Source organism: Erinaceus europaeus, chromosome 14 (genome assembly GCF_950295315.1).
Source record: "Erinaceus europaeus chromosome 14, mEriEur2.1, whole genome shotgun sequence".
Classification (NCBI taxonomy): Eukaryota; Metazoa; Chordata; class Mammalia; order Eulipotyphla; family Erinaceidae; genus Erinaceus; species Erinaceus europaeus.
This window is the reverse complement of record NC_080175.1, coordinates 97,142,856-97,164,799: the sequence shown is the minus strand read 5'-3', so window position 1 is coordinate 97,164,799 and position 21,944 is coordinate 97,142,856. Positions and strand designations below refer to the sequence as shown.

The following is a 21,944-nucleotide window of genomic DNA, read 5'->3' as shown; positions in this document are numbered from 1 at the left end:
TATCGTTTATGATAATTATCTCTTTATTTCTGTTGCCTGAACCCAAACCAGATACAATCTTTCTAGTAAACATTGGCAGTGCCAGGCTGGGCTAGCTTCACGGGCAGTAGAGAGATGACCAGGGACTCATGGCTGAGCTGGGAAGTAGTATCTTGTTTATTAATCACATACATCGCCTTTTATGCATCTCTTCACCAGAAGTGGCAAGGGAAAGGAAATGACTAGGAGAGGGGGCAGAGCAAAAAAAAGAGCTGGAACAGAACATAGAAAGCTTCCATCTAACCAGTGGGGATTAAACCAATACCCTGCAGGCAGGGCGGGACCCAGGTAAACAGTGAATATGTAAATAGACCACATCGTAAGTAATACAAGTGAACCTAATGTGATGATCAACACAGAAGGTCTTAGAAGCAGAATTTAGAAGCATACTAACATTAGGACAGAGAAATAACAGAATATCACCATTACAGAAATCATTTCCCCCCATAGATGTGACTAAGTGATTCTCCTTTCTTGACATGCAGGCATTTTTAGACAAGTGGGAAAGTAAGCATTATTTAAGGTGAAAAGCCACTATTATGGTCTATTGTAATCTTCACCCCAAAATAGAAAGGAAAGTCTGTCTTTTCCATCTAGTGCCTAAATTGCAGGTAAGAAGTTTCAGTTTCTAGATGTAATTGCTGTGCAGATGCTATTCATTTCATTCTCCTTAGATCTCTGAAACATTCCTCTAGCCTTCTAGCTCTGAGTTGTTTTGTTTTTCTGGCAAATATTTGTTACAAAATTATACATCAGACTTAAAAACAATGCCAAAAAAAAGTAACATATATTCCCAGAAATACCTGACTCAAAAATAAGTATAATCACCATTAACTAGAGGCTTAGCTGGTACCTTGCACTCTGCTAAGTACTTTCTAAGCACTGTATATTTAATCACTAGAGATACTCTGTAACGTTGCTCTTGTTATCTTCATTTTGCATCCTCCTAGGTGACCACTAATCTGAGGTGGAGCACAGGTCTGTCTCACTCCAAAATTTAAGTTGCTGCAGTTAGCACCATAAAAATTAGACTTTTAACACAATGTCACACTGCATGTATTTCCTTATCTAAATACTTATTTACTTGATACTTTCAAAAAAGTTAATAATTTGTGTAAAAAAATAATATGCAAGTTTTATGATCACTACTGACATTGTTTTGAGCTCCAGTGCTTTCCCTCAATGGAGAAGCAAGATACTACTTCATGGAGAATTTTTTTCCAGCACAAAAACCCAATATTTTTTAAAAATATTTTTTATTTATAAAAAGGAAACATTAACTAAACCATAGGATAAGAGGGGTACAACTCTACACATTTCCCACCACCGGAACTCCATATCCCCTCCCTTAATAGCTTTCCTGTTCTTTATCCCTCTGGGAGCATGGACCCAGGGTCACTGTGGGATGCAGAAGGTGGAAGGTCTGGCTTCTGGAATTGCTTCCCCGCTGAACATGGGTGTTGACAGGTGGATCCACACTCCCAGCCTGTCTCTCTCTTTCCCTAGTGGGGCAGGGCTCTGGGGAAGCAGGGCTCCAGGACACATGGGTGGAGTTGTCTGTCCAGGGAAGTCTGCTCCGTATCATGCTGGCATCTGGAACCCGGTGGCTGAAAAGAGAGTTAACATACAAAGCCAAACAAATTATTGAATAATCATGGACCTAAGGGCTTCTTCTTATAGCATTTGCCCTTCCGTAGCCAGTCAACAGCATCAGGTTGAAAGCTGTCAGGAGCTGCTTGTTGCTGGCTTTGAAAGTGACTGGGATCCATGTGGATTCAGTCGGCTAGGAAGGATCGTCAGTTTCCACAATGAACGGGTACTCACGGGATGCACCACGAGAAGGTCGATCCAATGCATCCCACCTAAGGGTTAAGATGGTGTAGATGAAGTGTTGGGGGGTCCTCACTGCAGACTATTGTGTACTTCTGCTTTCAGGTATATATTCTGCCCTAGTTTATGGATACGTGTGAACATACGGAGGCTCTCTCTTACGAGACCTGGCCTATATGTAGGTTTTTGGACTTTGTTAGGAAGTGAGCTGCCTGGGATGGAATTAGAGAATACTGTGAAAGGAAAGGTCTCACTTGAGTGATGAAGCTGAAGGGTTGTCGTTCCACACCTGAAGTCTCTGGACACAGTCAGAAGTGAAGCATGCTGTGGTGGCACTCGTTGTACACAGGGATCCTCTTAACCACAGACCAACATGTCTGTTTTCCTATTCCACCTACGCAGCATATCGTCTGCTCACCTCCAGCCATCCTCTCTCCCTCTCCTTAAGTCTGAGTTAATGCCTTGTGCTCTGCCTCCCCCTTGGCAAGAAATGTCGATGACGCTGCTTTGTGTTGTCTTCTCTTTGACTCTAACCGTGCACACAGTGAAACAGGAGTTTGAACTCCTTTTCTCATGAACAGGCAAACACTGGGATTCATGACTTCAGACTGAAGCTACAGAAATGTCTTTTCAGGCTTCCAAGCTGCTGCCCACAGATTCTGCCTTATCTTGAGGTCCACCTATAGTGGAACACGCTGTCACCTCAGGGCTCAACTCTGTGTCTATAGTCTGGGTTATGAGAGTGTCAAGTGTGCAAATGTGCAAAGTAGCGGTTCAGTCATTGCACTGTCAAGGCTTAATAGCGCTGGAAATCAGCAAGACTGAGTGGATTAGAACACATCTGCAGACACTCGAGTGACAGCCAAGCGAGTCCTTGATGGGGCTGTTTCTGATTCCAATCTGCCATAATTCAGCAACAGTGAAGAGAAAACTAAATGTGCAATGAAGAAATTGGCTGTTTCTAAACTTAGCTACCAGTCAGGCAGAATCATATTTTGTTGCCCTCAACAAATTCATGACACTGACCTCAAGTAAACATGGCAGCTTCATGCATTTTTTATATGTTAAATGGGGCTGGAAGATTGCTTTTTTTGGCTACGTTTTTATTCTAAACTAGAAAAGCTTTGTAGTCATTCTTTGTATACAGTGCATGTGTGAACAAAATCTCCTACATGTAAAGATAATAGACACAGATACTATTTGGATCTAGAAAGACTGTAGGTTTTTATTAAACCGAATATCAACTTCCAACAATGCGAATATTCAAATGACTTGTGGTTGTACTTAATTTGGAATTTTGTTTGACTTTATAGACCTATACACACTACATTTATAAAGTATTTTTAGTTTTATTCATTTAAAATAATACAGAAAGGATTTTAGTCTACGCATTTAAAAAATTTTATTTAAATGTACTTCCAGATAAAGTAATGTTGCAAATTAATTTTTTTGTTTTTATATATTATTCAGAAAAATCATTCTAAGAAAAATAAATATTATTGGGAAAAAGAATGAAAATCACACACATTCTGGCTAAATAACACTAGTGTTACCTGGATTAAAAAAAGAAAACTGAAAAATAAATATGTCTGTCTGAAGTTAGCTCAATAGGTAGGAAATATGCTTTATATAGAAAGAAGTCCCAGGTCTGAGACTAGAGACACCTGGGAGTTTTATGATGGAGCAACATGGATGGCAGAACAGCGTCATAGTGTCTCTCTCTTGTTCTCTTTTTTAAAAAATATTTATTTAATTATGAGCAAGACAGAAAGAGAGAAAGAACCAGACATCACTCTGGTACATGTGCTGCTGGGGACTGAACTCAGGACCTCATCCTTGAGAGTTCAATGATTCATCCACTGTGCCACCTCCCAGGCTACCCCCCCATTCTCCATGTGTTTTTCTCTCACTATTTGAAATGAAATGAATGAAAGTGAATGACATCTTGCAGTATGAATTTCATGTACAAAACTGCTATGCCATTATTTGTAGGAAAATTTTCATTATAAGCAGAAATTCTCATTGTCTTCCTCTTCTGCCTTCAGCATGTGCTTTCAAAATATATGCCATATTAGTATGATGCAACAGAAAGATATAAACATATCTTTGACTCATATATAATATGTAACATTGTATTAGACGTTAATAACATGATACAACAATAATTGTGTATTTATAAGGTTTAGCATTGCATAAAACAGTTTCTCATAGATTAATTTCATATAAAATTATATATAATATAAAATTATAAAAATGTATACAAACTTATATAAAAATTATATAGAAAAAGGCTCTTTTGAAGAAGGCTAAGTAAGCACTCTTATAGGTGAAGAAATATTTCACTTGATAAATCTCTACTATCCATGGAAGGAAAAAAAAAGGATAAGACACAGACATCTTTTCTAAACATCTAGTATGTTATGTTTGGATATACATTTCCAACTCGTGGGTTGCATATATTTAAAAATATTAAATTAAATTGTTTGGGAAAGATCTACTCTTTCAAAAAGGACAGAAATTTTCGAGCTCAAGGAAATTTCAAAGAATGAACAAAGGAGATTTAATTATAGCAACACTGCTTAGTGTATTTTTTATTTTTACTTTTTCCCTTATTTACCTAAGTCCACATTTGCTTCAGCTTTGGTAGTGAAAGATGGTAGGAGTAGGTAAAGGGAAAGGTGGCTGAGAAATACCTTTTCTTCCTTCCTTTCTTTCTTTCTTTCTTTCTTTCTTTCTTTCTTTCTTTCTTATCACATATGTATAAATGGTCAGTAGAAGTAACTCAGCAATCCTGACAACTAAGGGCTTGCTGAAATAAATAATTGGGAAAATTACTGACATTGGTATTTGATGCATTGACTTTTTAAATAAAGATTTTAAAAAAGTTATTGATCACTGCATAGACAGAGAGAAATCGAGAGAGGAGGGGCACATAGGGAGAGAGACAGACACCCACAGCACTACTTCATCACTTGTGAAGCCTTGTTCTGCTGGTGGGGACCAGGGCCTTGAACCTGGATCCACTGTAGTGTGTGTGTGTGTGTGTTTAACCAGGTGTGGCACCAGCACCTGGCCTTCAGCACGTAGACTTTCTTGACTTATCAGGATATTTAGTGTAGAAAGAAAGTCTATTTTAGAGGAGGAAAGTAGGGATTTTATTTCCAGACTTGATTTAAATCCCAAACGAAACAGTATAACTTCAGAAACCTGAGAAAGCCCTTCAGCCTTTCTGATCTTAAGGGTTTTCAGGTATAAGATAGGAATAGCAATTAACACTTGTCCGAAAAGGTGCAAAAGTAAAAAAACAAACAAAAAAAAGTAAGTCAGGCAGTGGCGCACTGGGTAAGGCTCACATAGATAAAGCCCAAGGATCCGGGTTCAAGCCGTCCCCCCATCACAGCTCCCCACCTGCAGGGTGGTTGCTTCACACGCGGTGAAGCAAGTCTGCAGGTATCTTTCTCTCCCTTTCTATCTCCCACTCTTTCAATTTTTCTCTGTCCTATCCAACAACAACAACAACAACAAATGGGGAAGTGACTGCCAGGGGCCTATTACCATGCACAGGGACCCATGTTCACCCAACTGGTCCTCACCTGCAGGGGGGAAGCTTCATGAGTGGTGACGTGGGTCTGCAGCTGTCTTTCTGTCTCTCTCCCTCTTTATCTCCCTCTCCTTATCAATTTCTCTCTGTTCTGTCAAACAAAATAAATAAAGTTTAAAAAAACTGTAGAAAGGGCATTTGTATGTGAAATATGCTGAAGAGAAGCTCTCTTTATACTGTCTGGAAACTTGTCATGCTTGGGTATTTGTCAAATATTAAGTCATTAAACTGTGGGTTTCTGGTTAATAATAATAAACTGAAATAGCACCACAACTTGAACAGAACTTGTAGGGTATCTGCTGTGATAATCTACACTTGACTCTCTCTGAAGGCTCAAGTCTGAGTTCCATGAAGTCCTCTTACACATCGGTCCTACTAACTAAGGAATATAACTGTGCTCAGAATTGCTTTTATATTTAGAATATTTTTCTTCCAAAGATATCAGCAGGAAGATCTTTGGTTTTGCAAGAGAGAACAGCAAGCTCACAAATAAAACCTCTTCGTCATGCCCTGTTCTTTCATCTGGACAAAATGCAAAGGAACATAAGGGGATTTTCAAATCATTTTGAAAATCAGCAAGGAGACATGAATGATGTAGGAGCAGAGAAATGAGGAGAAGGAACATTCTGATGTGAGCACCAACTGGGTATTTAAAAGACACCAGCTGGATCCAAGGATATGGCTCAGGAGTGTCCCAAGTCGCTTTATATGTGTGAGGCTGTTATAAACTGTCCTGTGTATAACTCTGTGTAAAAGATTGTTAGCATCTCTGTTAATATGGTAGCTGATAAAAGAGACAAATTGAGAAGAGAAGCTGTTTAAGGTAACCTTAAGAAAATATGACAGCAGGCTAAATTTGAGGTCAATAAGGATCGTATTAGTACACTTTCTTCTTTGCATTAAATCTGGAGAGAGTAAAATAAAAACATAATGTATTTTTAAAAATAACTATATGAGTGGGTAGCTGCTGATTGAGAATAATGTTTCAGCGGTCAGGCGGTGGCTCTGGTTGAGAGCACAGGTTACAATGCGCAAGGACCTGGGTTCAAGCTCCAAGTCTCCATCTGCAGGGGAAAAGCTTTTTGAGTGGTGAAGCAGTGCTGCAGGTGTCTCTTTGTCTCTCTCTCTCTCTCTCTCTATCTCCCCCTTTCCTCTCAATTTCTGGCTGTCTCTTTCCAATAAATATTAAAAATAAAGATTAAAAAATTAAAAAGAGAGAGATGTTTCATGAATCCATATCAAAGTAGATGCAATATCTCTGGGAACACTCTCATCCTCATTCCTCCCCCTGTGACATTGGGTTCTTCTAGCAATTGCTTTTTACCAGTGTATTTATTCCAGGAAGAAGGTTTCTAGCTGCGTTATATAGGAAGACACTAAGTACTGACATTTAAAGTGAGAAGATAGCCAAGTTTCCTTTCCCTGAAAAATACTTCCCTTTAGATTTTACTGATATTGATATTGCTACATCCTATCCATAACTCTACTTCCAAGTAAATAGGAAAGGTTTCATATCCATTTTTATTCACAGAAATCTAATGTTATTCTGTTGTCTCAAATAAAAATTCCTCATTTCTAAATAAAAAAATATTTTCTTATCTAACTGTTCTAACGTTAGGATGATGGTTTTTGTCTATTCCATGATTGAAGCCAAAGCAGTCACAGGCAGGGCTCAAAAATACAATAAATCTAGGAGCATTTGTTAAAACAGTACTGCCACTTTGCAGTGATAATTTCATATAGTTTCTGAGTGATGTTATAAATATCCCAGTGGCCCTTGGCAGTAAAAAGTTTGTTCAGTCTACCTTAAATAATATGAAGCTGATAACTCCTACTAATGTCGTAGGAGTCATTATCAGTCAAGATAGATCTTCATCATGGATTCGGTCCAGGATAACAAAACCAGTATCAGGGGCAAAGTGTATACTTTGCCATGCACAGGGACAGTCACAAATCCCCCAACACTATATGGGATCACCAGGCCTGTCGTCAAAGAAAGCTCCATAATGGTGGAGCAGTGCTGTGTTATCTCCCCTCCTTGCTGTTTTTGTTTGTTGGTTTTGCCTTCAGGGTGATACTGGGGCTCCATGCCTGCACTATGAATTCCCTGCTCTTGGCAGCCATTTTCCCTATTATTGTCCTTATTATTGTTGTTATTGCTGTTGTTACTATTGGGCAGGACAGAGAGAAATAGAGAGAGGAGGGGAAGACAGAGAGGGGGAGAGAAAGATAGACACCTGCAGACCTGCTTCACCGCCTGTGAAGTGACTCCCCTGCAGGTGGGGAGCCGGGGGCTAGAACCGCGATCCTTATGCTTTGTGCCCTGTGCGCTTAACCCACTGAGCTATTGCCCGCCCCCCTCCTTTCTTTGTTTTCCCTGTCTCTCTCTGTTTACTTTGAAAGGAAAAAGAGGGAAAAATCTTACAGGACGAGTGGAATCATGCAAGCATGTCACCCTGGTTCCAGGAAACAAACAAACAAAAAAATCAGTGAACCAGATATCTGCCAAGCAGTCTCTTGATTAGTTATTTTCTTGATACTATAGGTAGATTAGCTACTATAGTTTGTAGTCTAGTATAGAACCTTTTCTTGAATAGTGTAATCTGATATAAACCCAACTAAAAACAGCCTCTTTGCAGTTTTCTAATCAATAGTCTAATGTCTTATCTATCCCCTGGACTACTTTAACTTAAAATGAATTCCTGGTGTTTACAGAATTAAATACTGCCAGGGCAGGGGGAGAAAGAGCTTTGGATTTGTCATGTTGCAAGTGATGTGGGTTGACCCCTTTACTCAAGGTTCGTATTTGTGGTCACAGGTTGGAATTGGGTTTGAAGCCATCTTGCTTCTCTTGTTCCCACACCCATATACCTGCTTGTACAAGTCAGTATAAAACCCCAGCTGTGCTCAGTACAACTTATCATGTTCATTTTTCCAATCGTGCTTGCTTTTCCTTGTTGGAGAATGGGCCCTTTGTCCTGTAAAGTCCAGGGCATTGTTTCCATGAGGTCTGAGCGGGTCTGACCCCAAACTCTCCCCCCTGTGGATTGAGATATGGAAAGTCCTCCCCCTCATTCTCTGGAATTTATGACAGCTGGACCCCAGGACATGGGCACCTTTCTACACATGCTACCTCCCCCCCCCCCACTTCCTTCTTTAATTAAAAGCCATGGATTACTGTGTGCGGTTAACCTTAAAATCTCCAGCAAATATCCTGATTGCTCAGCTGCCTCTCTTTCCTCCACCTGTTGCCCTAAAGTGCCTGCAATCTATCTCTGGGAAAATGTACATTGTAAAGCTTGTGACCAAACCTTGTATGGTAACCGTTTACTTGTGATCAGTCTGTTGGTCAAAATGTGACTGTGCATTGTGTTGCTCTGTGTTTGGGTTAATGGATACCTCAACCTTCTTCCCGAGTTATGGATATATTTACCTGCTTTTTCCTTCAATAAACCAGTTGCACCCCTGAGGCTCTCCCAGGGCTGACTGCTTGTCTCCATGTGCACTTTGCCCTTGGAATGTGGAGCTACCCCAGGACTCCCAGGGGGCCGCTCCCCAACTGCCAGGGGAGGTGGGTGGGACCTGGAGGGGCTGGCCCCACTTCACATTTCCTTATGAAATATACTTCTTTAGAACAGCTTTATCATCTTTGTATCTCCTCATGACACTAATGACCAAATGCATGCTGTGCAATCCTCTGTCCTCTAGAACAGGTGTGCTTTTTCACACCATTTTACCTCTTTCTTGGTTAAGGGTACCTGCTCTTAAGTCTGCATCCAGATGGTTCTTGAGTACTGAAATTGCCTAATTAGTGCAGGTAGTTGAAAGCTATGATGTAAAAATAGATAAAGTGAGTTTTGTGACTCATTTTGTGAAAACAAACTCTTTTTCTTCTTTTTGCTATTGGGCATATCTGCTCTCTCAAAACTTCTTTGTCAGCTATATGCACTTGCTTGGGTACTCTGGCTCAAATGTGGCCCATTATTGGAATAAAAGGCACTAAGTTGGAAGTGAATGTCTCTCCATATTCCTTTTTCTTCTAGTAATTTCTATGCTGTCTGATGGTGAGCTTGAACAGATGGAATATTAATAGAATTTCTTTAAATGTTCTATTTCCTGAGATTCCAAAAATACATATTTATCCAACTGTGAGCTGAGGATGGTGAAGTGGCTCAGAACATGTCATCAAAAATCTGTGCTTTGATTAGAGAAACAGCAGATGCAGGAAGGACTCTTTGACCTCCTTCTTTCTACATAACCAGAGGTCATACACTTTCCTATGAGAAATGTGCCCTTCCGGTAGCAGAGGTGGTGAGAAAGCACATCTGTACAAACAAAACCACCGAAAGAGTCCTTGTTGTGTTCCCTATGTGTTTGCTAGTCACTTCCTTATAATTTACCTCATCCTCTAAAAGAGGTGTCAGTCCTGTTTCTTTGTCTTGGCATTTCTCCATAAGCTTATTACTATTTGTTTTTAATAAAAGGATATAAGCTGTCGTTTCCTATTTTTTTTTCTTTCTAATTTTCATCTGTTCTCTGGAGGCTTCCAGGTGCACAGAGGAGACCTCACATCTGCGTGTGCTTTTCTACTGAAAATTCCTCCTATGTCGGCCAAATTCTCATGTCCCACACAGAACCTAAGAAGATAGAGATTCTTTCACTTTTCCTATGCTGGCCATGGTTCAAGCTCTTTATCTTGTATATTTAAAAATGAAACAGGAGCTGTGTGTTGTTGTTGTGGTGGTCTGGTGTCGGGCTGCACCGCGGAGAAGAGAGCAGACGTCCAGAGCAAAGGGGTACACAAATCTTTATTATAGGATGGGGGGGGGTTGGTTCCGACCACGTGGAGCCAGCCGGCAATGGCCGACCACGGGGGAGAGCAGGGAGCAAGACCTCAGAGAGGGAGAGCTGAGAGCCCAGAGAGGGGGGGGGGGTGAGGGGGCTTTTTATTGGGCGACAACCAGAGGTGACGTGTAGGGCCAGGATTGGTTGAAGGGAGCAATGCTAGGGTTTTGCGCAGCATAGTAAAACCTGGGGGCGGAGACTGCATCAGAATAACTCCTCAGCAACAGTGTGTTTAAGGAGATAAACTTCTAGAATGTAATATTCCATTTACTGTCCCTGGTTAACAAGTTGCTTGGACTGGGTTATCTCAGCTTCCCAAGTAAAAGCTTCTTCAACTAGCCAGAAAGGCAAGAATGAGCCAGTATAAATCAAGAATGTATGTGTTCATTGAAGAAATGAGATGAAATTCCACATTATTAAGTCTGGGAGTAAGATGATGCTTTTAATTTTTGATTGCCTTACCTGCCCATTGTGAAGTGATCAACTAATAAATCATCATTATTAGCATTATAATAAAGTTTTACTAGAAATAAGCGATATTTTAATAAGTTATTGTTATAAAGACTACTCAAAGTTATCCTCCCTCCACCTCTCTCTCTCCCTCTCCCCTCTGTCTTTTTCTCTCTCCCCCCTCTCCCTTTCTTTCTCTCCCTCTGTCTCTCTCTCATAAGCTGATGGGGAGGTTACTGGTTTGCAGTGAGTTATTGACACATGCCTCCAACTTTTCATCTCCTCTTGATAAGTGTCTGCAAAGCATTCTTACCCCATTCTGGGCTATTTTCTAAGTTTACAAATAAATAGGAGCTCTATGGGCTAGACTGTAATCACCAGCTCAATGAACTTGAGCACTATTTTCCTTAGTGATGGGTGTGGATGGGAAGGCAGCCAATCTCTCATAATGACCTCAAACATTCCAGGAATGCAACATGACCCTTCCCTAGGAAGGGATGGTCAGCAGGGACCATTGCCATGTGGGATGAAGATTCTTCATTTACTTCCCCAAGGGATATATGAAATGAAAGGTTCATGAGATTCTATTTTCAAGGGCTGTGTTTTGTTTCAGTTCTGGGAACTTCTTTGCATAATGATAGTGGCTTCTTTCCAAAATGTGTTGATGCTAAGATAAATTTACGATATCTTAGAACAGAAAGCTACTTACATCTTCTGTATTGTAAAAGCCATCTGTTTAACTTCACTGCTCCTATGTTTTTTTCTAGATTTGGGAAAAATTTTGAAACAGTAGAGAAAAGAAATTAGAAATTATACAAGTTGTGAAATATACAAAGGTTTGCGAGAATATTTTTCAGATGCTGGGATTTGGGTTCTGTTTTCATTGGCAACTTATTTAATCTTTAATAAACCCAAATCTCTCTACCTTTTAGTTTCCAAACTTGCAATGAAGACACTACAGTACACTTAGTGGTAGCTATAAGGACTAAAAAGTACTAAAAAGTATGCAAAAGTATCAAGCAATTGTCAGTGTCCAACGAATATTGAAAACTTGGCAGAAGTTTGAATTGTAAAACACACACACACACACACACACACACACACACAGGATTTTACTTAGAATTTCTACAATAGGGAAAAGATTTCACTATATAACTAGACTCAATTCTGTGGATGGAAACTTACTAAGAACATACATCAGGAGATTTTAGTTATGTTGGGCCTTAAGCCAGCTGCCCCCACCCTACTCTGTTGCTGAGACTATGGCCTATTTACATAATCATTGTTTTGCCTGAAAGATCCCCACCCATTCCTTTGATCTATCTTCTTTCTACCTCGAGACCCACCCTGCCTGCAGGGTACATTAAACCTGCCAGTTAAAACCCTAGCAACCATTGCTGTAGAAGCTTTCTACCTTCCCAATCTTTCTTTTCTCCATCCCCTTTCCCAGCCATCTCCGTTCTGACTTTCCACTTCTGGTTTTACCCTATAAAGCCCACTTCTCTCATGTCCCTGACCTGGAGAAGGGCTGGTGTGCAGAGCGGGAGGTGGCCATTGCAGTTTGGCGCCACGTGGCTTAACCCACTGTGCTCACACCTGACTCTGGAGCTCCCACCTGAATAAAGAATTATAGTTCCTGGTCTCTCTCCCGCAAAGCTAGCCTGGCAAGTTAGACCCTAACAGGGTCGTCATTGAAGACAGGCCAGAGTGATGAGCTCTTAGCCAGGAATAAGGAGAGTGAGACAAGTGGCAGAAGCCCAGATAGGAAGCACAGTGGAGTCCTGCTAAACTGAGTTAGCAGGCGACTTGCTAAAACTGAATTTTGCAAGAAGTGTAGAGCTAAGCATATAAACAAAAGCTCTGGAGCCTGGCTAAAAATTGGTTAAATTGGTTATCGGTTCCAGGGACATTAAATGAGGGTTAACCCAAATATCTGTCTTATTGGCTCCAGGGACATTAAATGAGGGTCTTCTGCTTGGTGGCAAAGGAAGCCAGTTGTTACCACCCCAACTATTCTGTTTTTACTACTTAAAACAATGTTCATTGATTCATTTCTTCTTATGATAATGAAAGAAGAGAAAGACTCTGAAACCAGCCTACTATTCAGTTTTGGTGTTTGCAGTGCAGGGAGCTGGGTTCTGAGGCTCAGAGTTGCAAGTCCTGAGCTCTGTCCAACCATGGCAGCTTTGGCACACAGGGCAAGTGCTTGCTGTCTGCTGTGTACATTATGCGGACAACAGAGGCCAGAGCCAAGGTCTAATTAACTTCACTCTCTACTTGTTTCCAGTGAGCATCGTTATGGGTAGAAGTCTTTCATTCATTCTTTCTTTCTTTCTTTTAGATTTTATTTATGAGAAAGATAGGAGGAGAAAGAGAGAGAAAGAACCAGACATCACTCTGGTACATGTGCTGCCGGGGACCAAACTCAGGACCTCATGCTTGAGAGTCCAGTGCTTTATCCACTGCGCCACCTCCCAGACCACGTTATGAGTAGAAGTAAGGGAGACATGGAGCCAAGAAGCAGGTTTAGGCAAAAGAAGAGTGAGAGTCCAAGAACCTCTAGAATCTTGCTGGGCCTTCTGCAAATTCTCTCTCGGAGCAAAGCTAGAATACATCACAGCTACTCATCTTAATTTTAAAAGTGGAGTAAGGGGGGTAGGGATCCCTCACAGCCAACTTTTTGTTTTCTGAACTCAGTATTATAATTTAAACTCTGCATTAAGAACTCCTATAAGCAGAGCCCCCAGACTTTCTGTTTTTGAATCCCTTTCAGGTCATCTCTTTTACACTAAGACCCTTTCAGACATCCCTGTCCTGAGTCTACAGTTGTACGAGTATAGTTAGTAAATATTGGTTACTACCTTCCTACTATCTTAGCATTTGAGACATTAAGATATTAATAAAATGGTACTTTGTTAATCTAGATGATACCTAGGAAAGGTCCTTCGATAGCTAGAGTTATTTCAGACTTCCAAGAAAGTAAGAAGGCAGGGTCAGCACACAGCACAAGCCTGGGAGGATGCCTGTTTTGTCATGCACGTTGCTTAGGCTCAGTCCAGGTGCTTGCTGCACTGAGCAAAGCAGTGGTGCTGTGGTCTCTCTCTCTCTCTTTCTCCTTCCATCTGACAAACTAGGGCCAGAATGGTGAAGCACTGGTAATTACAAAAAAACAGAAGACAGGAAAATAATCAAATAGAGTAAGTAGTAAGGCAACAGTCATGGACACATCTTCAATTCTTCTTATTTTTTTGAAAATTTTATTTTTTATTTCTAAGTTTAATACGACGTTGTTATATTGGACATCTAAGACTACATTCTGGAGATAGTAAGAAAGGCTAGTAACAAGTTTGGAAATGTCGATGATGTCTGCCTCAGGAGGAATCTGCTCTCGCGATGTGATGCCTCTGCTGTATGTCAATCTGCTGTGAACTCCCACAGAAGCTTCCCATTTTGCCTTGACAACAGCTTGTCATCCATTTGGCAGAATTTCTTACCCTTTGAGAACAACCAAATCCCGCTTTGTGGAGGTGTCTTTGAAAGAGGGAACTCTGGTTTTCTTTTTCTTTTTCTTATTTTTGACGAAAATAAGAGAAAATCCAAAGTCTTCAAAGTAGCCATAATGAACATAGATACATTTTATATTTTGATAGTTAAATATATATATATATATATATATATATATGCTAATCTAGCACTCAAAGGGCACTGATGATGTCCAGCTACTTCACAACAATGAGATACAACTAATCAAGTTGAAAATAAAATCCCTGGTGAAATATGCCTGCCAGCATATTTCCTCTTTGGGAGTGGTGATGGGATCCCATAGCCTTTCTCAAAACTCTTAGTTTTAAACCTGTGAGAGCAAGAGTTCCCTCCCTCTAGTTTCTCCCCACTTACTGTTTCTTCCACATGCTTCACGTTAGGCTTCACTCTTGGTGGCGGGTATTTGAGGAGTTAGAATGAGTGTACAGTGACATAGACCTACAGTCCTAATATCATGCAGAAAAATTCCCCCAGATTTGTTCTGTTCAGCCTATTTGCTTCTCCCGATAATCACAGATCTTTCATAGACTCTGTTTCATTTCTTTTTCTGGAATTTCATATGATTGGAATTGTACGGCATATAACCTTTTTTTAATTTAAAATTTTTAAATATTTATTTATTTATTTATTCCCTTTTGTTGCCCCTGTTGTTTTATTGTTGTAGTTATTAATGTCATCGTTGTTGGATAGGATAGAAAGAAATGGAGAGAGGAGGGGAAAACAGAGAGGGGGAGAGAAAGACAAACACCTGCAGACCTGCTTCACCGCCTGTGAAGCGACTCCCCTGCAGGTGGGGAGTTGGGGGCTCAAACCGGGATCCTTACGCCAGTCCTTTGTGCTTTGCGCCATGTGCACTTAACCCGCTGTGCTACCACCCGACTCCTATCACCTTATGTTTCTTCTTACTGCCCTTGCTTCTTATGCAAATATATATTTAAAGAGTATCTAATTTTCCATCTATGTGCCCATAATATACTTAGTATGGTGCTTGAACCTGGAATTCTCATGTGTTAGTGATCATCAAGCATCCTATTAACTGCTGGGGAACGAAAGCGTGGGAACTGCTCAGTCTTTGCTCTCATAAAACTAATTCGGAATGTTGCAGGGAGTATACCCAGGAGTTTAGATAAGAAAAAATCCTATAACACCACGTTATTAGTAAGATGTTTCTCCCTCTGTTTGCTTAACTCCACAGAGAAACTATTTATGTCATGAGTACAGATAATCCCACTAAATCATCCATTTTATAAGGAAGGATGTCTAACTTTTTTTAAAGGATGATGGTATTTATTATCTGAAAACAGATGCAGTTCTCCTCTGACTTTGGGAAAAAGAAAGTTTTTTTTGTTGTTGATGCTGTTACTGGAACTTCAATGCTTTTTGCATTTTCAGAGAGGGAGAGGGAGAGGGAGAGGGGGAGGGGGAGGGGGAGGGAGAGAGGGAGGGGGAGGGGGAGGGAGAGGGAGAGGGAGAGGGAGAGGGAGAGGGAGAGGGAGAGGGAGAGGGAGAGGGAGAGGGAGAGGAGAGGAGAGGGAGAGGGAGAGGGAGAGGGAGAGGGAGAGGGAGAGGGAGAGGGAGAGGGAGAGGGAGAGGGAGAGGGAGAGAGGCAGTAAGAAAGAGAAAGAAGCAGAGGGATGGAGGGAAGGAAAGCCACCACATCACTGAAGCCAACCCTGGGCACAGTGTCTTTAACTTCATGTGATGGTTTTGGACATTTTTATAGGGCTTCAGAAATGTTTGTCTCCCAAAGTCTATACCTGGGATGACCCACAAAGCCATACTGTGTCATCTTAACAACAAGCAAGGGGAAACGTGCACTAGGTACAACTTGAGTTTAAGTCTCTTCTCAAAATTAGGTTTGAGCAGATTTTTTTCCCTAAGCATTTACCTATTTGGTATTATTCTTTATTGTTTTTAATCAGAGCACTGCTCAGCTCTGGCTTATGGTGGTTGGGAGTGGGGTGGGGGAAAGAGATTGAATTTGGGAATTGGGAACCTCAGGCATGAGAGTCTATTTGCATAACTATTTTGCTATCTAACCCCCTCCTCCTTTGATTTTATTTTTATAATTGAGCAATCAAGAGAGACCAGCTCAGGCTTATGAAGCTGGGTTTGATCCAAGGACCTCTGCGCTCTCCAGCATGCAAATCCTGTGTTCTTACAGGCTGAGAAAATTCCCTGGCAACCTTGGACAGAAATTTCTAGTAATCGCCAAATGAACGTGCAGGTGAGTATCTCCTGCTGCGATAAGAAATACAGACACAGTTACTTAGCAGTAGAATCAGTCAACATCATTTCTGAATTATTTTATTTTATTTTTTTAAAATTATATTTATTTATTTTCCCTTTTGTTACCATTATTGTTGTAGTTATTGTTGTTGTTACTGATGTCCTTGTTGTTGGATAGGACAGAGAGAAATGGAGAGAGGAGGGGAAGACAGAGGGGGGAGAGAAAGATAGACAGACCTACAGACCTGCTTCACCGCCTGTCAAGCGACTCCCCTGCAGGTGGGGAGCCGGGGGCTCGAACCCGGATCCTTACACAGAACCTTGCGCTTCATGCCGCCTGCTCTTAATCCGCTGTGCTACCGCCTGACTTCCCTGAATTATTTTTAACTACAAAATAAGTGAAAGCTGCCCTCTCTGAAGCTGAACTTGGGTCAAGCTGGTAGCCCCGAACTGCCAGTGGAATTCTTTTTACTACCGTTACACCTTTGATAATCCATTCAGTTTCCCAGACACCTCCTTTGTTAGGAAAGAAAAAAGTGATGAGCAGAATTCTCTTGGCTGTTTGTCTGAGCAACTATCACTGTTTGGAAACGTCCAAACTGGGCAAACAAGTGCTCCACTTACATCACCTAGACATTCAGGAAGCGTATTGCACGACTTGAAGCACCGACTTAAAATATTTCCCACCCTGCACCAGGGTGTATAAATAAAAGAGGCTTAGCAAAACTTGGTCAAGCAGTTTCTGGAATTAAAATAACTGGGCTATTTGCCACACTAGACAGCTTGGAATGCAGGCAATCAGGATTTAGAGGGTGTAAGGCTCTGGTCAAATTAGAATAGAAGCAAGCACTGCTTTAGATGGTGAGTCAGTTCTGCTCTCCTCCAAAGGCCTGGGCAACAGGAAACACGAGTTCGATTAAGACAGACTTTCTGTAGTACAAGATGAAGTGGTGCATGCCACCAGTGACTGAATGTTCTTGAGGATTCTAGCATCAACGGAGACTTGGCTTCTGCCATTTTGACAGCCATTTGACTGCCGTCTTGCAAATCAACACCACTTACTAGGTTCATGATGATTAAACAATTGCAATGTAAAAAGTTTTGCTTTTGATTCTGGTTGGGGAATGGTAGGAGGAGATTAATATGTGTGTATGTCGTTCAGAGGGCTGGGGACCTGGGGACCTGGGGGTCCTTTTCAGAAACATAGAAGTTAGTAATATTGTGATAAGAAGGGTACAGTTCCCGCCACCAGAGTTCTGTATCCTTCCCCTCCTTTGGAAGTTTCCCTATTTTTTGTTATTATTTATTTATAGAAAGGAAACACTGACACTGTACCCTCTTCTATCACAATCTTGTCGATCATTATTGGATCACTAATAGAAAAATAAAAGGAAAAATAGACTACAAAAGTATGTGATATATACTTTCAAGTGAAATTCTACTATACATTAGTAAAGGCAATATTGTATCCTTTAGAATAACTTGTGAGGAACTAGGGGTGATTATTCATGGTGAAATAAGCAAACAGGTGAAAGATAACTATGACTGGTTGTTTTCCCTCCTACGTGGGTAATTAATACAAACTTGCAAAGTAAAACATAGTTAAGCAAAAAAAAAAAAAAAGAAGTTAGTAATATTAGAGTACTTTCATTCAGTGTGGAGTTCATGATGGGCTTACGTAATGACACCTAAAATTTTAGTCTTATTTTCATTTTGAGGCTGTCTACAATACTATCTGGTGGTCCTAACTCAAAGTACATGATTTAAAAAAATATTTATTTATTCCCTTTTGTTGCCCTTTTTTAAAAATTGTAATTATTATAGATGTCATCATTTTTGGGTAGGACAGAGAGAAATAGAGAGAGGAGGGAAAAGCAGAGAGGGGGAGAGAAAGACAGACACCTGCAGACCTGCTTCACCGCCTGTGAAGTGACTTCCCTGCAGGTGGGGAGCTGGGGGCTCGAACCGGGATCCTTCCCCCGGTCCTTGCACTTTGCACCACCTGTGCTTAACCTACTGTGCTACCACCCGACTCCCTCTAAGTACATGATTTTATAGGGAGACAAAACTTTTTAGCTTTTGGTTGGTGATTTAATAATGATTAACATGATTGTAAGATAACAGGGGTTCAGTTCCCACCACCAGAGTTCCATACCCCAGCCCCTTTATTTTATTATTATTTATTTATTTCCTTTTCTGTTGCCCTTGTTTTTTAAATGTCTTTATTGCGGGGTTAATGTTTTACATTCAACAGTAAACACAATAGTTTGTACCTGCATAACATTTCCCAGTTTTCCATATAACAATACAACCCCCACTAGGTCCTCTGTCATCCTTTTTGGACCTGTATTCTCCCCACCTACCCACCCCAGAGTCTTTTACTTTGGTGCAATGCGCCAATTCCAGTTCAGGTTCTATTTGTGTTTTCTCTTCTGATCTTGTTTTTCAACTTTTGCCTGAGAGTGAGATCATCCCATATTCATGCTTTTATTTCTGACTTATTTCAATTAACATGAATTTTTCAAGCTCCATCCAAGATCAGTTGAAAATGGTGAAGTCACCATTTTTTATAGCTGAGTAGTATTCCATTGCGTATATATACGACAACTTGCTCAGCCACTCATCTGTTGTTGGACACCTGGGTTGCTTCCAGGTTTTGGCTATTACAAATTGTGCTGCCAAGAACATATGTGTACACAGATCTTTTTGGACCCCATCCCCTTTATTGGAAGCTATCCTATTCTTTATCCCTCTGTGAAGATGGACCAAAATTCTTTATGGGATACAGAAGGTGGGAGTTCTGGCTTCTATAACTGTGTCTCTACTGGACATGGGTGTTGGCAGGTGGATCCACACTCCCAGTCTATTTCTGTCTTTCCCTAGTGGGGCAGGGCTCTGGGGAGGGGAGGTTCCAGGACACATGGGTGAGGTCATCTGCCCAGGGAAGTCAGGTTGGCATCATGGTAGAATCTGCAACTTGGTGGCTGAAATGTAGTAAGATATAAATCAAATTTTTGGGGGGTCGGGCGGTGGCGCAGTGGGTTAAGCGCCTGTGGCGCAAAGCGCAGGGACCGGCGTAAGGATCCCGGTTCGAGCCCCCGGCTCCCCACCTGCAGGGGAGTCGCTTCACAGGCAGTGAAGCAGGTCTGCAGGTGTCTGTCTTTCTCTCCCCTTCTCTGTCTTCCCCTCCTCTCTCCATTTCTCTCTGTCCTATCCAACAACGAATTGCGTCAACAAGGGCAATAATAATAACCACAATGAAAGCTAAAACAAGGGCAACAAAAGGGGGAAAAAATGGCCTCCAGGAGCGGTGGATTCATGGTGCAGGCACCGAGCCCAGCAATAACCCTGGAGGAGGAAAAAAAAAAACAAACAAAAAGCAAATTTTTGGTTAAATATAACCCAAAGGCAGGAAGAGAGCAAATGAAGCTAGGGGTCGTCATGTGGGAAGAAGCTAGGAGGTCTATTGGGGTATATTCCACACAGCCAATGACTTTAGTAGTTCTTGCCTGGGCCTCATAGCTGACAGGCAGGTGGGCTAAAAGTGTTGCCTGGGAGAGATAAAATTTTATTTCCTGAATGCCCCCACGTTACTGAATGCCCAGAAGACAAGTATGAGAGCAAGGAAAGGGAAGTAGGAGCCCCAGAAGGTGGCAGATTTGACTCCAAAACTTGTACCCTCAACATAATAGGCCAAGAATCAGGGTATTTGTTCATTTATTCACTTAGTCTTCACTGGGACTTCACTGTTTTGTGTGCGCTTTTTGAGGTCGAGAGAGAGAGAGACAAAGAGTTGGAGAGAGAGAGGGAGAGATCCCACAGTGAGATTTCCTGCGATGTAGCAGGTGGCCCAAAGTGAACCGTGCTCATGACCAGGTGGGTGCGTTATCTGACCGGCCTCTGAGCAGAGCTTCTGATGCTTACAAGTCGCACTTGGGAGCGAGATGCAGGTGGGCACAACTGACAGTGAATTCAGGTGTCTGGTGAGATGGTGGTCTGTCTGATGGCTGTTCTGTTCGGGGGTTTGCTAGCAGGGCATTGCCACTGTGTCAAGGAAGTCCCTGTCACTTCTTTTTTTTTTTTCCTCCCTTTCTTGAGGGGATTAATGCTTTACAGTTGACAATAAAATACAGTAGTTAATTGTTTTATTATCTTTATTTATGTATTAGGTATAGTCAGAAATTAAGAAGGTAGGGCAGATAGAAAGGAAGAGAGACAGAGAGACACCTGCAGCCCTGCTTCACAACTCACAAAGCTTTCTCCTTGCATCTGGGGACCTGGGGCTCAAACCTGGGGCCTTGCACACTGTAATATGTACGCTCAACCAGGTGCGTCACTGCACCAGCCCCACATACAGTGCTTTGTACATTGTAACATTTCTCAGTTTCCCCATAACCCTCTAACCCTCCCCCATCTAGATCTTCCTCTACCATCATGTTCCAGGGCCTGAACACTCTCCGCCACCCCCATCCCCCCGCCCCAAGTCCTTTACTTTGATGCAACACACTCACTCCAGGCCAAGTTCTGCTATTTCCCTTCTGTCCTTATTCTTCAACTTGTATGAGTGAGATCAGCCCATATTCACCCTCCTATTTCTGACTTATCTCACTGCACATGATTCCTTCAAGCTCCATCCAAGATGAGGTGAAGACGGTAATTCAACATTCTTAATAGCTGAGTAGTATTCCATTGTGTATCTAGACCACAACTTGCTCAGCCACTCATCTGTTGTTGGACACCTGGGTTGCTTCCAGGTTTTGGCTGTGTGCTATGAACACAGGTGTGCACAGATCTTTCTGGATGGGTGTGTTGGATTCCTTAGGATCTATCCCCAGGAGAGGAATTGCAGGATCATAGGATAGGTCCACTTCTAGCCTTCTGAGAGTTCTCCAGACTGTTCTCCACAGAGGTTGGACCCATTGACATTCCCATCAGCAGTGCAGGAGGCTCCTTTGTCTCCACAACCTCTACAGCATTTGTTGTTGTTATCATTTCTGATGTGTGACATTCTCAAAGTAGTGAAGTGGTAGCTCTTTGTTGTCCTCAACTCTTAATATAAAGTTCTGCTAGGGAGGGAATCCTGAGAGGGAGCTTCTGTTTAGTAAGAGGGAGTGGTGTAGTGCTCCGGCCTGCGTAGCCACAGGGCCTAACTGCCACACAAGAAAGCTGTTCCTTCAAGGCCAGCTCCTGGCTTTCTTGAACAAGTAAGATTATTCTTCTGGAAGCTATTATTTAAACAGTCATAAGCTACAACAAAAATCAACCAGTGCAAAGCGTAAGCTCTCATCACACACAGTTGGGATTTCTCCTGCTTCTTCACAGTCATAACCAGGTAGAGATGATGATTTAATCTCCTCAATTGAATTTCTGCACATAGGACTTGGAATCTTTACTCTGTGATATGCAG

General features: G+C 41.5%; 1 long non-coding RNA gene across 3 annotated transcripts in view; it reads left to right on the top strand.

The window, feature by feature from the left end:
* The window catches only part of LOC132532831 (uncharacterized), a 65,704-nt gene that overhangs the window by 25,733 nt on the left and 18,027 nt on the right, over positions 1-21,944 (top strand). For 2 of the 3 annotated variants that reach the window (XR_009544772.1, XR_009544774.1), the window contains exons 3-4: positions 11,533-11,601; positions 16,383-16,535. This is a non-coding gene — a long non-coding RNA (uncharacterized LOC132532831). The remainder of the gene's footprint in view (positions 1-11,532; positions 11,602-16,382; positions 16,536-21,944) is intronic. The other variant, XR_009544773.1, reaches the window with a different exon arrangement.